The sequence below is a fragment of the Pinus tabuliformis genome, chromosome 3_2 (assembly GCF_031772625.1).
Source record: "Pinus tabuliformis cultivar Carrire ecotype Pingquan chromosome 3_2, CPIR1, whole genome shotgun sequence".
Taxonomy (NCBI): domain Eukaryota; kingdom Viridiplantae; phylum Streptophyta; class Pinopsida; order Pinales; family Pinaceae; genus Pinus; species Pinus tabuliformis.
The window spans coordinates 1,164,533,253-1,164,546,186 of record NC_142302.1 but is presented as its reverse complement, the minus strand read 5'-3'; positions in this window follow the sequence as shown (position 1 = coordinate 1,164,546,186).

Genomic DNA, 12,934 nt, shown 5'->3' with positions numbered 1-12,934 from the left:
AATTGTTTCCATAAATGCAGTAGAAACTGTACTGGCTTTAAATGGATGTGATAATGCACAAAAGTGTGCATACTTGGTAAGTCTGTCAACTACCACCATGATGACACTCTTTCCCTCAGACTTGGGTAAACCTATGATAAAATCCATTGAAACCTCCTCCCAACATTGGCTTGGAATGGATAAAGGTTGTAATAGACCCAGTGTCTTAATTGTTTCAGCTTTATTTTGTTGGCAAACCAAAAATTTCGCCACAAACTTTTGAATATCCGATTTAAGGCCATCCCAAAAAAATTCCTTCTTAACCCTGTGGTAAGTTTTTAAAAATCCTGAGTGCCCTCTTAAGGGAGAAGCGTGCAATTCCAGAAGAATCTTTTGTTTGAGTTGGGAATTCTTACAGAGGTATAAGCGATCTTTGTGTCGTAACGAATCATTTTTCCAGCTAAATGTATCAGATGTACTGGAATCTTGTTGTAACTTTCGAATAAGTTTCCACACTTCTCCGTCATTCTCCCATTCCTCCCTTGCTTCATTTATCCAATCTGGTTGGATAATAGAAATGGCGCACAACAATGCTTCCACATCCTCATCCTTTCTTGAGAGTGCATCTACCACAACATTTTGCTTCCCTTTTTTGTAGATGATTTCAAAGTCATAGCCCAACATCTTTGTGACCCATTTTTGTTGTTCTTCAGAGGATAATCTTTGTTCTAAAAAGTATTTAAGGCTATCATGATCCGTTTTTACCTTGAAGTGTCTTCCCATTAGGTAGGGTCGCCATTTCTTAAGTGCATGTAGTATTGCCAACATTTCCTTCTCATAAATAGCTTTGTGTAAATACTTTCCCTTGATTGGACGACTTTCAAAAGCAATGGGTCTTTCATCTTGCATTAAAATAGCACCAATTCTGTTTCCTGAAGCATCAAATTCCACAACAAAGGCTTTTGTGAAGTCTGGTGTAGCTAAGAACGGTGCTTGGCACATGGTCTCTTTAAGATGTTTGAAGGCCTTTGTTGCTTCTGGAGTCCATGAAAATGCATCTTTCTTCAATAATGTTGTTAGAGGTGCTGCTATTTTCCCATAATTCTTAACAAACTTGCGAGAATACCCTGTCAACCTGAGAAATCCTCGCAAATGCTTTATGGATGTGGGGATTTTCCATTCCTTAATGGCTTTAATTTTGTTAGGGTCTACCTTAACCCCTTCATGAGATACAATATGACCCAGATATTCCACCTCTTGTACTCCAAAGGAACATTTGGATCTTTTTGCATATAATTGTTTCTCCTCCAATATTTGTAGCACCCTGTTAACATGTTCAACATGATCCTTCCAAGACTTGTTGTAGATTAGTATATCATCAAAAAATACTAACACAAATTTTCTAAGGGTTTGAAAATGGAATTCATCAAACCTTGAAATGTAGAAGGTGCATTGGTAAGGCCAAAAGGCATGACCAAAAATTCATAGTGACCCTCATGAGTTCTAAATGTTGTTTTCAGAATGTCTTCAGTCTTCATTCTAATTTCATGATATCCTGAACGAAGATCCAACTTTGTGAAGTAAATTGATCCATGCAATTCATCCAATAATTCATCAATGACAGGAATGGAAAACTTATCTTTAATAGTGAGCTTGTTGAGCTCCCTATAGTCTAGACACATGCACCATGATCCATCCTTCTTGTGCACCAATACTACTGAAGCAGAGAAATAACTTTGACTAGGTTAAATTATACCAGCCTCTAGCATTTCTGCAACCATACATTCAATCACTCTTGGGCATAGGGATATCTGTACGGCCTGATGTTTGGAGGAACACTTTCTAGAATCAAATGAATAGCATGATCATGATCACGAATAGGTGGGAGACCTTTGGGAGTCTCAAATACCTTGGAATGATTGTCCAAGACTTTTTAGAGATCTGGAGAAATAGATGATTTCGATGTGGAAACATCTAGCAAACATAATTGTGTAATTACACCTCGTTGTTCCTTTTTTAGAAGTTTTGTCATACTGTTAGAGCTGATTATCTTTCCCGTTTTCCTTGCAATACCCCTTAATTCAACTTCCTTTCCTTCCACATAAATTTTCATGAAAAGTTCTTGAAAGTTAAAAGCTATTGTACCCAAGGATTGTAGCCATTGGACCCTAGTACAACATCAGCACCTCCCATTGGAATGGAAAGCATTGGGCTATTCAATACATATTCTCCCATGGATAGCTTGATATTATGGCACTTTCTAGAGCAATTTATCGTTCCTCCACTTGCAACCACTACTTGACACTCTGGTGCTGGATATAGGAAACAATTCAATTCTTTTGCTATCTTACAATGAATAAAATTGTGGGTACTTCCTGAATCAATCAACACTATTACCTTTTTCTTCTTGATATGCCCTTCTATCTTGATGGTTTGAGGAGTGGTAATTCCAGCCAATGCATTACAAGATATGGTCGGATTCATTTCTTCTTTATCTAGGCTTTGTTCCTGGAGTATATCATTTTCTTTTGACCTTTCTTGTTCCTTTTCTTCTTCCTCTTCACAATCTATGTAGAATAATTTCTTCTCAGCACACTTATGACCTTTAGTGTATTTGCTATCACAACTGTAACAAAGCCCTTTTGCTCTTTTTTCTTCCAATTGTTGTGGTGTCAACCTTATAGGTTGTGGAAGGCCAGGGGCAACAACACTTCCATCTTTATAGTTGTGAGTGGTAGGCTTCCTGGTTGCCATAATTTTGCTTTCCATTTTTCTTGCTAACCTGAATGCCTTCTCCAATGAATTAGGTTCCCAAAGGCGAACATCATGTTGGATATTATCCTTTAAAGTCCCTATGAACACATCAATCCTATGCTCCTCTGGAATATCTTTTACCCTTGTGTTCAATTTTTGTAACTCCTCAATGTGCTCCATCATTGAACCCTTTTGTTTGAGACTTATCGATTGGCTAAAAAATGTGTTGCTTTTTGTATCCTCATAATGTGCTGTCATTTATTCCGTAAAAATTGCCCAAGTGACAATTTGTTTACGAGAGCAAAGCCATTGATACCATACAAACTGATTTGGTTCCAAATATAAGGTTGCAATACGTACCTTTTGTGTGTTTTGCACATTATGGAGATCGAAAAATTGCTCCATCTGTAGTATCCATGTTGCGGGATCCTTGCCATCAAACTTCCTCATATCGATTTTTGGAATATGGTGGGTCTTCGATCCAACATTAGAGTCTATGAAATCATGATTAACATTTCTTTTTTTCTCATCATGAGTTTCCTTTACTACCCTTTCACCATTAGTGACCATTTCTTGTAGCAAATTATTCAAATTTATCTTCAATTCTTCCATCTTATCATCCATGCCATCCCTCGTAGCGTCCATGCCATTCATCTTAGCTTTCATGCCATTCTTTAAACCATCCATCTTAGCTTCCACATCTTTCTTTAAGCCATCCATCTTAGATTCTGTTACTTTTTGTGCGAGTGACATTTGTTGCACTTGGTTTCGTAATTTTGATATCATGTTGCATTTCTTCCTCTTCTTCATGAGTCATGCTAGAGCTTTCAGGTTGCTTACTAGGTGTTTGCATTTTCTTTCCTCGGGGCATCAATTACCGATAATAATGCTTTATTATGCCCTTTGAATTCCTTCAAACTATTTTTTCAAACCAAGCTTATGCAAAATTAAAAAAAAAAACTACACACCTTTTTTCACTTTGTAGGAGCTCGATATTGAATCTAATGTATCTCTGTAATTTCGGATCATCCGGTTCCGAAATTGCAACCTGCAGTAGCCCTTTGTGTCCTATTTCCAGTGCCACCAGTCTGATCGAATTTAGATTCTCCAAGGCAGAGTTATGCACAATCTCCCAAGATGACCTGATTATAGACCTTTCCAGAAGAGCGAACTTGTATGAAGTGCCACGTGTCACTGTTTTGACCTTAGTATTTGAAAAATATACACAGGAAACTACAGTCTGTCCTCTTTTTGTAACTTCTTATGAAATTTCAATCTATTGCACAAAACAAAAGTTATGACGATTTTCCCTAAGTCACCTGTTTGGAATGAAATTCGGGAGTCTACAAAAAGGACAACTTCCTCGGATCATATCTCCGCAAATATAGCGCGAAAAGTTCTAAAATTTGGACTTGAGGTTCACAACGATTTCGGCCCAGATGGGTTTTTTTAGCGTCTGAAACGTTGCAGAAAAAAAGTTATAGCGCAAATGCCACGATGACCTGTTTGGAGCAGCGAAACCCTAGAATTCAAAGCTCTGATACCAAATGTTATGAAACCAAATCAAAAAGATAGAAAAGATAATTGAACGCCTTAGAATTCAGCCTCTTTTAGGGGGCAACCTCCTTTACATTACACAAATGAACAATTCTTGGATGATTCAAATGACAAAACCTCCTTTATATATATAGGAGTCTAAGGGATCACAATATAACCAAGCCGACATAACAATAATAATATAAAGGCACAAAAATAGCAATAGAGGGATTCTATGGGGCACAATAATAACAATATGGGGACAATAGGGGCACAACAATATTAATAAGGGATACAACTAAGTAATGGGGGCATCACTAGTATTATAGGGGCCTAACATTCAGTCTCTTATTTATGTTAAATTTCTCATAAAATTAACTAAAAAACTCATCATTTCACTTGCAAAAATTCCTGAATCCGTAAGCACAATGAAAGCATTTTGTTTCTAATATGAGGAGTATCTTAGCACAACAATTTAATATTTTAAATTAGATCACAATAGGTGAGGGATTTTTCAAAGGGCCAAACGCCCAAGAATTTGTCGGTTAAAGCATGATCTCTCATGTATTTAATGTACTCCCAATTAGATTGGAATGCACATTAAACTTTGGATATGTGGTTGCTTTTGGAAACTAGCTTCCTATAGGTCTCTAGTTGGTTGAAGTCTACCTTCAAGATCCTTGCTGCTAATCTGAGCCTGGATTTTTTATAACCTCATCAAAGCGAGGATTCTTTAATTGATGAAGGTGAAGGTCCCTTGTACTAAATTTGTTATAGGAGGGAGCGTAGCTCCCTCATACAATGCTAACCATGGCAATTGGAACTGCACACACGACATGAGCAGGAGGAAGTCAATGACAAGGTAAGGTAGCGTTTTTTTCAAAAAACCGATGTGTCTAGTTTTAATGAACATTAATCATCGTCTTTCTCATAATTTTTTTTAAAATTAATTTGATTAATAAAAAGATTAATATAAAAATATCACGCTTATTTAAAATTTTAATTTAAATTTATATGTCCTAATAGTGTAAATTTTTTCTTTTATTTCATTAATAGGGAAACCAAATTTACATTATTATCCCTGCCTTAGGCAGGTGATAACGCATTAGGTAAACTTTTGACTATGAATTAGTTTTCGTTTTGAAAATTAAACCATATTATTTAATGTTAACATTAAAAGTAAAGAATTATTTATTTTTTAAATAGTTTATTTTATTAAATAAAGAATTATTTATTTTTTAAATAGTTTATTTTATTTTTTAGCATTTGATGGGCTATAATCTCATTCGACTTGATTTCATTTTGTAAATGCATTGTACATAACACCATGCCATATCCTTCGTGGAATATCTAAGTGAGATCCCTGTCCAAGGAAAAGTCTTCAGCTCACGCCAAATCCTCTGTTTGAAAGCTTGACACTTCACACCAACATATCTAGCTCGGAGCCTCAAAATATCCAATAATGAATTTCAGACGACAATTCTTGTATGAAACATCTTTTAGATGGGTAATGTAACAAATCCTACGATGATTTTTTTTATTATTTTTCAAATTCAAGTACTTCTACTTTTATTTGAATGTAATTCTAATTTATAATCTTAATAATTTATCAATTATTTTAAAATTAAATTTATTTAGCACAGTGATAACTGATTCAATTAGTTTCTATCAACCTTGAGAACAAAAAGTCACACCATTCTTAATAGCAGTTGTCTATAATGCGACTTTTTGGAAACCTTTCTGGTGGGTTTTTTCGGTCAAAATCCGGTAGCAATTTATTGGAATCGCAAGTTTGATAGCTAGTTTCTGCACAATCAAAGCGTTCCAGGGGTTTTCCAGGGTGCTGAATCCAAATATGCAGTTAAAAAACCATTTTAACTGCAACAAATCAAGATTTAACCTCAATTTCTTCCGCCGGATTCCGTCACCAGAATCTCCAAAAAGTCGCATTATAGACAACTCCTTCTTAATAATGAATAAATATTGAGTATTCATCTATCGATTTCTCTCCCATGCTCATCGACCTTGTTGCACTGTACGGTGGATCCAGAATTTGCCATATGATTTGAATGTACAATGTGTTTAGGTACGATGGCTTCACATTCCATTCAGATTCCACTATAAAGGGGCAAAGGGGAAAATACTATTAAAAGCAGGGGTGTTAAAATGATCAAGTAGCCATGGATGTACAGGTGTGGCAGGGCATTTATTATTATTATTATTAAATATGAACCATATCAATAATGATATTTTTTAGGAATACTTTGAATATATATATATATATATATATATATTTTTTTTTACAAGAACGGTTATAGGATTTCATTATCTGCTTGGCTAATGGCCACACAATCGGTTACAAAGGGAGGAGCAATTTTCAGCGTGCCTTTCTACCAAAAGGGAATTGGCTTTTGCTCTTATCCGCTTCCTCTTTTTACAATTATTAAAGTGCACTTTTGTTGCTAATTGTCCAAGCTGAAAGATACAAACGAACTGATTTAAAAGATAGCAGTAAAACATGGCTTTTTACGGGATAGGCGCCCACAGAGTTTCCTTATTTTTTAGAATAGTTCCAGCCTCTAAGTGGACTGCATTGTTTGCTTGGATGTCTGCTGCTTTATTATTTGTTCTCAGTACATGAAAATAAGTCAAGTGTAGAGACTTTGATATGCTTTTGATTCTTGTAAATAACCTTGCTAGCTGCAGATCTGTTGGGTTGGAGTTAGTCGCCACTACTCTTATGATTACTTGGGAGTCTCCAAAGATATTTGCTTCCCGAATTCCCAGCTCTTTGAGGAAGATTACACCTTGAAAGAGGGCCAACGCCTAGACCCCAGGCGAAATTATGTGGAGAAGTGTTGTCTAGCATAATAATGTGTCCTCCAGCCCCGGCCTTCCCTGGGTTCCCATTAGCTGCTCCATCAAAGAATAGGGAGGGAATTAATTGCTTGGACAACCAATCCTGAAAGTCTGTCTCATTTTTCCTGATTTGCCAATCTTCGAGAGCTGGGGGTGAGCTTCTTGGCTTCTGGAAGTTAAGCTTAAGGGCATAACCCAGTTCTCTGTCTTGCTGACTAAGATTTGAATCATCACCTATGCCTTCCAGCCACTCGTTTAATTGGCATTTCACTGAGTTGGCTATTATTCTATGATCCTGAGCTTTGTTCCGGAATATCCTCCTGTTCCTTTCTAACCAAACCTGCCAACTAGTGAATTTTGGCAATGCACTCCAAGCTGATCTGATCGTTTTGTTTTTTGGTTGAATGCCTGGATATCTGGCCATCCAGCCCGCGAACAGATCTTGAACAGAAGTGGGAAAATTGAGATCGAAATTCCAAGGTTCCAGCAGCTCCTGCCAGATAGAGATTGTGTAATTGCATTCAATCATAATATGGAGGGCGGTTTCAGAGTTTGCCTTGCAAAGAGTGCATCTGGACGGTCCATTGAATCCTCTTTTTTGGAGTCTGTCCTCAGTGAGGATTTTTTGATGGCAGAGAATCCAGCAAAAGTGGTCTATTTTGGGAATAGTGGGGAAATTCCATATGCCTGCCCAAGGGGCAGGATTGGGAGGCACGTGGGGGCGCTCTAGATACTTAGAGTATCCCTGCTTGACTGTGTAACCTGCTCGTTTTTTCCCCCAGCCTCTCGCGTCCTTCCTGCATGCGTGGATAGGGGCCAGTCCGTGTAAATGAGATCTGAGCGTTGTCCATTCAGTTTGCAAGACGCTGGGCACAGATAGTTGTTTCCAACCCGCCCAGGAATCCTCTGTCCACATCGAGATGTCCCACAGAGTGTGGACATTTGCCGCAGCAAGCCAGGTCCTTAACGCTGTAAAATCTCCCGATTCTTCCAGAGGAGGGCGATCCAGTATTCTGTCACTCCATAACTGAATACGCTTGCCATTTCCAGGGATCCAATGCGAGTGGTTTTTTATCATCGGAGCAATTCTGTTAATGAAGCTGCTGAAGTGAGTTCTGAATGTGTTTTTTGGCTGATCCAAACACCTGAGCCTCGTTCCTCTGAAATATTTCCTCCATAATGCAATCTGTGCCCAGTTTGGATTAGGGGCAATAATTTTCCAAATTAATTTGGCTCCCATAGCTAGATTTTGAGCCTTGAGATCTTTAAGATTCAGTCCCCCTTCAAGAGTTGGTTTTGTGACTGTTTCCCAATTGATTAGGGAGAATCTCTTATCATTTTGCTTGCCACCTTTCCAGAAAAAATGCCTGATTAAATCCTCCATCTTATTGATAATTCCCACAGGTGCCAGGAGGACAGAGAATTTGAAGATCGGAAGACTGCTGAGAACTGCCTTGATGAGCACTGCTTTGCCGGCGATGTTGAGCCAAGAGGATCCCCAGGCTTGCATCTTTGCTTTGAATTTGTCTAGAAGAGGAGACCAGTCTTTGCTTGACGCCCTCTTATTGAAGATTGGCAACCCAAGATATTTGAATGAGGACCAAATAGTGGAGGCTGCAAATCCCAGACATCTAGCTATGGAATTTGCAGTGGAAGCAGGGATGTTCCAGCAAAATATTTGACATTTCCCCTTATTTAACACACTGCTTGAGATCTTACAGAAGTCGTCCAAAACTGCTTTGAAGTTAATAGTTGATTGCGGTGTGGCAGCTCCTAGCAGAAGAGTATCATCAGCAAAAAGGGCATGGTTGATGCGTTTCACCCCTCTTGCAATGCACAACCCGGTAATAGCATGTTCTTGCTGCTTTTTATTCAAATAGAAACTAAGAACAGAAGCCTGAATGACGAAGAGGAGGGGTGAGAGAGGGCACCCCTGCCTCAGCCCTCTAGAAGCTTTGAAAAAATCAACGGCCCTTCCATTCACCAGAGGGGCAATCCAAGGTTCCGATATGCAAGCTTTTATCCACTTTATGAGGTCTTGCCCGAATTCCATTTTACACATTACATCAAACAAACACCTATGTCTAACACGATCGAAGGCATTAGCTAGATCTAGTTTGATAACCATACCTTTTTCCTTTTGGTGTTGGCTAGAATGAATTGCCTCTTACACCAGCACGAAGTTGTCCACCAGCTGCTTGCCTTTGATGAATCCCCCTTGATTGTCTGGTATGATTTTAGGGAGGAATCTTTTCAACCTGTTTGCTATCACTTTGGTGATCACTTTGTACCCAATGTTACATAGTGAAATTGGGCGAAATCTGCTGAAGGAGTTTGCCCCTTTTTCCTTAGGGATGAGGGCGAGAAATGCCGAATTTGTGCAGCCTCCAATCTTCTGACAGTCCTGGGATTTCTGAATCATTTTGAGGAATTCCTTCTCAATTATCTGCCAATAGGTTTGTAAAAATCTCGGTGTGAAACCGTCCGGTCCCGAGGCTTTATCCGGGTCCATGGCGAAGAGGGCCTCCTTGGTTTCCTTGTGCGTGATTTTACTTTCTAGAACCTGGTTCATTTTGGGGGTGATGAGCTTAGGGACAACGTTTAGTAGGCTGTCATTTTTTTCAGCTCCTATATCTTCCTTGTACAGCTTCTCAAAATGTTCTGAAGCCGCCTTTTTTATGTTTGCAAAGTCCTTTAGAACGCTGTTTTATTCTTTTATTTCAATGATGGAGTTTTGTCCTTTCCTAGCTTGAGCTTGTTTGTGGAAAAAAGAGGAATTCCTGTCTCCAGATTTGAGCCAAAGACTTCTAGATTTGAGCCTCCAGTACTCCTCTTCAGCCAGGCATGCCTTATGGAAGTTTTGCTGAAGCTTGGCCTCCTTTTCCAAATCTTCTTTTGTAATTTCAGCTGTTTCAAGATGAAGATGTTGGCTTTCAAGTTCTAATTGAGATTTTTTCCTTTCCGCAGTTGGGTTGGGCAGGGTCTTGGCCCAATTTTTTAGCATGGCTTTCACTCTTCTAAGTTTTTCCTCCCACACAAAGAAGGCAGAACCCTTGACTGGGTCTTTCCAGCAGTCTCTGACCTTATCCATAAAGTCTGCCTCTTTGATCCAGAGAGAGCTGAACCTGAATGGAATAGGCCCCAGATCTTTAGTGGTCAGCAATTCCAAGCTGATAGGCTTGTGATCTGATATACTGCTGTGAAGGATGTGCGATCTAGCTTCTAATCCAAGGAGCAGGAAGGAACTTTGCACCAAGAAACGGTCCAGTCTTGCAGCTATGTGTCCTGGGCCAACCCTCTTGTTTGACCACGTGTACTTGCCGGTAGTTGGCTTAATATCTATCAGATCCCAATCCTGCATGAGATCCTCTACTGATTCTCTTGCCGGATCTCTGACAATACTGCCTCCTCTTTTTTCTGATGAAAGGAGGGTGAGATTGAAATCTCCGGCGATGATAATGTTCTCCAAAACTTCCAGATCTGCCAGGTTTTTGATGGAATCCCAGCATAATTTCTTTTCACCTGCATTATTAGGAGCATATACATTGACCAGACTAATAATTTCTTTAGATTCTAAATGCTGCAATTTTAACAAAATCCAATGAGTATTCAGGGACTCAGAGATAAGGGAGAACTTATTTGGATTCCAGAGCGACCCAAGTCCTCCTGATGCTCCCCGGGCAGAGGTTGCATGTGCTCCGTCTTTTTTCCAAAACTTTCTACTTGCTTGGAGGAAGGCTAAATCCTCCATTTTGGTCTCCTGGATGAGAAGGATGTCTGGGGCTTCCAGCCTTATTAGACTGTTCATTGCTTCTTCCTTGGCTTTGGAGCCCATTCCCCTGCAATTCCAGGAGACTATCTTCATTATTTACTTTTGCTGTGGTGAGCTCCTTTGGAGCTCTGGGTTTGGATCCTCTTCGTCTTTGGGGTTTTTGCTAGGAGTTTCTCTAGCGTAGGCTAGCTGCCTGGAGCTTGTCTTTGTATGTTTCTTGGTCCCTTTTTTCCTTTGTTGACATTCGACCTCTTGTAGATCTTCTGGGGGTAGACTGCGAATCCCCTATTTCCCCTTCTTCCTCCGATTCCTCAGACTCTTGGGTTTCCTCCTCCTCCTCTGACATCTTTCCTTTGGATCTCTCTGGTTCGCTTTTAGATTTAGGCGGAGAGACTTCTTTCGGGGTTTCTGTCTCCTGGGTAATTATGGTTTTAGATCCAAGGATCTCAAATTTGTTCCCTTGACTCTCCATGGGTGGCTGCTGAGCAGGGCCCGTTTGGGGGGCTCTGGTATTAGTATTTACGGTCTTCCTGAAGGAAGTTTTGGATCTCTTTACCTGAAGAAAGTTTTGGATCTCTTTACCTGATTCCATCCTTCCTCCTTCCCTTTTTCTTCAACCCCTTTGGACGGACAATCTCTAGCGAAATGTCCGTAGACTTGACACTTCTGGCATTTGAACGACAGCTGTTCATAGTCCAGTTTCTGAACATGCGTCCAAGGACCCACCCTTATTTTGATGGCTTCTGGTAGTCCGACCTCCAGGTCCACCTCCACACAAATTCTGGCGCAGTCATACTGGTCCCTGTTGTTGGCCCTGTCTATGAATTTCCCAAGGGTGTTTCCGATGTGTTTCAGGGAGTCCCAGTTCCAGCAGTGGACCGGGAGATTGGGGAGCCTTACCCATACCGGGACCGCTGAAGGTACATCCACTGCCGGGTCGAAGTCTGGCATCCATTTGTTCAGGTACAACCCTTGGGGCCCCATGAAGTAGGGGCCATTTCTGAAAATAAGATCCTTGTCCTCTTTTTCTGAGAATTCAAATAGGAAGTATCCTCTTCCGAGGAAGTAAGATGTTACCTTGTTCTTGATCAGCGGAGCCCAGTTTCTGGAGACCCAGTTCTCTGTTGATTTCGGTGAGGGCCAGAGACCTGTAAACTGACCCACCAGAGCGCGATCCGCCAGAGATAGAGCTACTTGAATCGGACCTTCAGGAGGAAGAGCGATCTCTGGGATGTCTTCAAGCCTTTTCACGAACTTGGCGGCTTCCACAACTTTCTTCTTGGGCAGAGAGGCCAACAAGGATCTGAAGGCCTCAGCAGCAGAGGATGGAGAAGGGGAGGAAGGTCCCAGGGGGGGATCCGACTCCTCCATGGAGATCTAGCTCAAAACCTAGCCGACCGCAGCTAGAAGCTAGAGCTTTCGGCAGACAACCTCTGGCCGATCGCAGTCAGTAGATAGGGCCCTCGGGGACCCTCTCGCAGTTACCGAAGGATGCAGGAGCGGCGAGGCCGCAGGTTTCAGATCCGCAGGGTGCGGATCTCGCGATGCAGGGCCGAGCGAGCGCGCAACAGCTAAAAAAAATCGGATCTGATCAAAAATACTTCTGAATCATTTTGTTAGAACCATATTTTTTATATTATTATTATCTATTTTGATATTTATTAAAACTATATAAATAATTTTGTAATAACTCTTAGAGGAATAATTGGAAGGTTTATAATAATATCTCCATCTATTTTTTTAAAGCATTTATTAAAATTGTTAAAATAATTCTGTAATAGCTCTTATTTTGATAAATAGAAGGTTTTTAAATTTCCAATCATAGTCATGCAATTTGATATTATTAAAACGTGTTCGTATAATGAAATAAGACAACTCATATTGGGCCATATTAATGTAGCCATTGCAAGATCTTTTTCTTTTTGTTGAATATATCTCAAACAATCTTGGGGAGTTGTCTATCGATTTCTCAAATTATTCAATTGTGTGTTTAGCCTCAAGTTCACATAATAGTTATTGTTACGGTCAATAACA